The sequence below is a fragment of the Alexandromys fortis genome, unplaced genomic scaffold, assembly GCF_014885135.2.
Source record: "Alexandromys fortis isolate MF-2015 unplaced genomic scaffold, M_Fortis_MF-2015_v1.1 scaffold_83, whole genome shotgun sequence".
Taxonomy (NCBI): domain Eukaryota; kingdom Metazoa; phylum Chordata; class Mammalia; order Rodentia; family Cricetidae; genus Alexandromys; species Alexandromys fortis.
Window position 1 is genome coordinate 6,899,007 of NW_026068001.1, and position 4,635 is coordinate 6,903,641.

The following is a 4,635-nucleotide window of genomic DNA, read 5'->3' on the forward strand; positions in this document are numbered from 1 at the left end:
TTTCTATTTTCATCTGGAATATTGTTTCTCTCTAAGGTTTACTTTTAGTTGGGAATTTTGAGTTTTCTTCGATTTTTACTCATTCCACCTTGTTCAAAAAACTGTAGGAAACAAAGAATTGGGCATGGTGTTTTTTTTTTAAGATTTATTTATTTATTATGTATACAACATTCTGCCTCAATGTATGCCCACACTCCAGAGGAGGGCACCAGATGTCAGTATAGATGGTTGTGAGCCACCATGTGGTTGCTGGGAATTGAACTCAGGACCTCTGGAAGAGCAGCCAGTGCTCTTAACCTCTGAGCCATCTTTCCAGCCCCAGGGCATGGTGGTTTTAATTTGGAGTTTCTTATTTAAAATTTCACATATATTCCCTGTAGAGCTCAAGGAATTCACAGTTGTATTGGGCAATTTAGAGCCAATCTGAGCCCTTTGTATTCAGCCTCGCTTTGAGTCTATTACAAAACTGATTCACTTAAATTTCACCAGCACCCCAATACTCCCCTAAATTCCACAATTTAGTTCTGCCTACTCCACCCACCTAAGGGATCGCCTATCAAAATGGGCCAAGGCAGTTTCTTTATTAGCCAACGACCTTCCTCCATCACACAATCATCCTCTCCTTTGCCTCATTTGGCAGTGTATGGTATGATTCCCATTGTGTGGTCTGTGTTTATGTATGCCATGCATGTGAAGGCACCCACAGAGGTTAGAAGGGGGTTTGTATCCCCTAGAACTGGAGTTATAGATGGTTATGAGCCACCCCATGTAGGTGATGGGAACTGAACTTCAGTCCTCTATAAAAGCAAGTTCTCTTAACCACTGAGCCATTTCTTCAGACCCATCCCCATAGGATTTATCCTGAAAGATATCATTTCAACAGGTATTTTAGAAAAACAGGTTTCTAAGTCAGCCTGGGAGCAGTAGTCACCCAAAGGTGCTGGCTGTTATGTTACTTTCTAGCTGTAGAAGTCCCTTGGGAGAATATTTTCTGTTACCTGTTCAGTTGGCTTTATCTGTGTAGCATTCCAGCCCTAATGAATGGCTGGAAAATGTGCACTTTCTTACTCTGAGCTGATTTTTACTTTCTCAGTCATTTCTTTTGGCCAAGATCCATGAAATTCAGTTCCCAGGACATTATTTTGTGAGATCCAGATCTGCACCACTGAAATCCACTCACTGGAAGGCCATGTAAACAGTAGAGTCAAGCTTTCCTGCTCCTTTTCTTGTAAGAGGAGCTGTTGTTTCTGTTGTTGAAATAGGAGCGGCGGGGCTGCGTCCCCAACACCCCGGCCGCTTGGCTAGCTCATGCCCGAAATAACAACACACAAACTGTATTCATTTAAGAACTGCTTGGCCCATGAACTCTAGCCCTTACAGGCTAATTCTCGCACCTGGACTAGCCCATTTCTAATGATGTGTGTAAGCACCCCAAGGTGCGATTACCGGGAAGATTCTAGCCTATGTCCATGTTGTGTCGAAAGCGGAGCATGGTGTCTCTGCTCCAGAGAGCAGATCTGTCGAGTCTCTCCGGAAGCAGAGCAGAGTCTGACCTCAGTTCCTCTTCCGCCCAGAATTCTATTCTGTTTACTCCTCCCATCTATGTTCTAAGCTATGAGGCCAAGCAGTTGGTTTATTATAATTAACCAATGACCTTCCTCCATCATTCTGTAATAACGACTGAACAGTAGCATTTATGAGTTAAGATAACACATTCCAACACTGTAACAGACAAATTTAACATGTTTTGTTGCAAAGTAAGCTTTGTAGTATACTTTGAAAAGAAGTCAAGTGTATCTAAATTAAAATGAAAAAGACTGTCTTCTCTATTCTGAGAAATCCAGAGGCCGAGATGGGAATAACAGCTGACTTAACATAGTTTTTCAAAGAAATTTCCTTATTCCCAGGAAGCTACTTGGTAAACAGACTGGTCTATCACAAACCGTCTACACTAAAGGTTGTTGAGTAGACAATGAATACAAACTCAACCAGTTGATTACTTATATTTGAGACAAATCACAAGCAAATTGTAGTCAGGTGTATTGCTGGCCCCAAGAAGTGATAAAAGCTGCTAAGGACAATATTAAGACTACGGCCAGCCAGGCATGGCAGTGCATGCCTTTAGTCTCAGCACATGGGAAGCAGAGGCAGGCTTCCCAGGGGCAGCATATCTGTGAGTCCAAGAACAGGGTGGTCTACAAAGCCAATTCCAGGACAGCCAGGACTGTTACACAGACAAACTCTGCCAAAAAAGAGAACATAACCACATATATTATCATAATTGTTTTTACAGAGTCTCACTGTATAGCCCTAGCTGGCCTAGAATTCATTAGGCAGACCTGCTCGCCTCTCAGCTGTGGTGGCACACACCTTTTAATCCCAGCAGTTGGGAGGCAGAGGCAGGCAAATCTTTGTGAGTTTGAGGCCAGCCTGGTCTACAAATTAAGTTCCAGGATAGTCAGGACTGTTACACAAAACCCTGTCTTGAAAAACAAACAAACCCAAACCCAAACCCAAACCCAACCAACCAACCAAACAAACAAAAGATCTGCTTGCCTCTGTCTCCCTGGTGCTGGGATTAAAGGCATGTTATTAAGCCTGGCTATTGTTTTAAAAGGCTCAACAATTTAATACTTAGCCTGGTAAAAAGGGACCATTTCTTGTGTTTTGAGAGGATGAAATCTGTCCACATTAGGCTGTGGCCCACTCATCCTGTGCCAAGGACATCTTGTAACCCAGATATCTGGGTCCAACGAATAATTGCTCCGAGTATTAGTGTTGTGCTAGTTAACAGTACCTGGCAATGACCTTCTCGTCATAGCTAGCAGGATGGCTTCCTATAAACGTTTTTTCCCAGAGGACAAGTGTCTGGTTTTCAATTGAGAAGCGAGTTTTTTTTTTTTTTTCTCAGCACTATTGACTTGGAAAAATCAATTAATTCTTTGTTGTAGGAGAGCTGTCCTGTGCACCATAGGAGCTTCTCAGTACCATCGGCTTCTACCAGCCCCATCCCCATACCTGAAAACTCTTAAGTGTCTTCAGAGGTTGTCCAATGTTCCCCAGAGAGCAACTGAGCCTTGGATTGACACTACTGCTTCAGAGGATGTGCTATAAAGTCTTCTCAGTCCTGTGAATAAGAGCAAAGGTGATTTGGGCAGTGAAGAGTTGAATAAAATTAACGTCTTTTCTTTTCCTTTAAAATTGAGACAAGGTCTTACTATATAGGTCTGGCTGGTGGGGAACTGTATGTAGACCAGGCTGGCTTCCAACTTGCAGAGATCTATCTGCTCCCCCATCCCTGCCCCGAGTTCTGGAATAAAATGTTTATGTTTGTGTGTGTGTGTGTGTGTGTGTGTGTGTGTGTGTATACTACCATGCTCGGCATATCACCTTTTCTTTCTTTTTTTGTTTTGTTTTTCTAGACAGGGTTTCTCTGTAGCTTTGGAACCTGTCCTGGAGCTTACTCTGTAGACCAGGCTGGCCTCAAACTCACAGAGATCCACCTGCCTCTGCCTCCCCAGTGCTGGGATTAAAGGCCAGTGCCACCCAGCTCATATTTTATTTTCTTGAGATAAGGTCCCCCGCTATAGCCCAGTCTAGCCTTAAGCATGCTATATAGGCCAAACTGTAAAGATAAACTAGAAACTGGAGCCAAAGCCTGGGACCTCCTTTATGATTTTTATTTAGTTGCTCCAACTACAGATATGAATGTTTGTCCATTATGTATTTGCTCTGAGCATCAGCAAAGCTTATAAAAAACAACTTTTGCAAAATGAAATAAAAACACAACTTTAACAATTGCAAAAAGTTACTAATATTTTTCTAGTAGAGAAATGTTGACTTTTCTCTCCAGTGATAGGATACTGACTTCCCTGGAGCTTCAGCTAAATATTTCTGAAGATACTACATCTTGATCTGGGGGTAGAACTCAGTTGATAGAGCTCTTGTCTAACATGCACAAAACACCCATCTTCAATCCACATGAACTGGGCATGGTAGTGGATACCTCCCCACTACGTGGGGAAAGGAGAGAGTAGGATAAAAAGTTCCAGGTCATCCTCTCTTTGGATAAACCGCAAGGACTATGGAGGTGCCTGTGGAGGCCAAACGAGGGCTCTGAGTCCTTTAGAGCCGAAGTTACAGGCAGTTGTGTGCCTCCTGATGTGGGTGTTGGGAACTGAACTCTTGTCCTTTGGAAAAGCAGCAACCACTCTTAACGGCTGAGCCATCTGTCTGGCTGGCAGCCCCTCCTGTTTCCTATCTTAGAGTATTCCAGCACTGCCTCTCATTGACAAGGGAACTGAAACCTGGAACGGAAGTAACGTTGTAGACAACTACTGCATCAATCTGTGCTAGCAGGAGTGCATTTCCTTTCACCTGACAAGTACTTAGGCTATTTAATTTATACACAAGTGACCTAGGACGACAGAACTTCTTTGATTGGTTAATCCTCTACAGTTTCCTTCCAGCTCCTCCCCACCAAAGTTTAGGGCATAAAAGAACTCTTACAATAGTTTTGAGTTACTTAGGAGAGTTAAAAGCTGAAGCAAATCAAGCTACTATTTCTATTTAGCCAAGCTAATATACCTTCCTTTTTTTTTTTTTTTTTTTTTTTTTTTTTTTTTTTTTTTTTTT

General features: G+C 42.5%; 1 long non-coding RNA gene across 1 annotated transcript in view; it reads right to left on the reverse strand.

Moving 5' to 3' along the window:
- Positions 1–2,062: 2,062 nt before the first annotated feature.
- LOC126512807 (uncharacterized) overlaps positions 2,063–4,635 on the reverse strand; it is a 21,599-nt gene continuing 19,026 nt past the window's right edge. The window contains exons 2-3 of the long non-coding RNA XR_007595156.1: positions 3,019–3,127; positions 2,063–2,242 (exon numbers count right to left, since the gene is read on the reverse strand). This is a non-coding gene — a long non-coding RNA (uncharacterized lncRNA). The remainder of the gene's footprint in view (positions 2,243–3,018; positions 3,128–4,635) is intronic.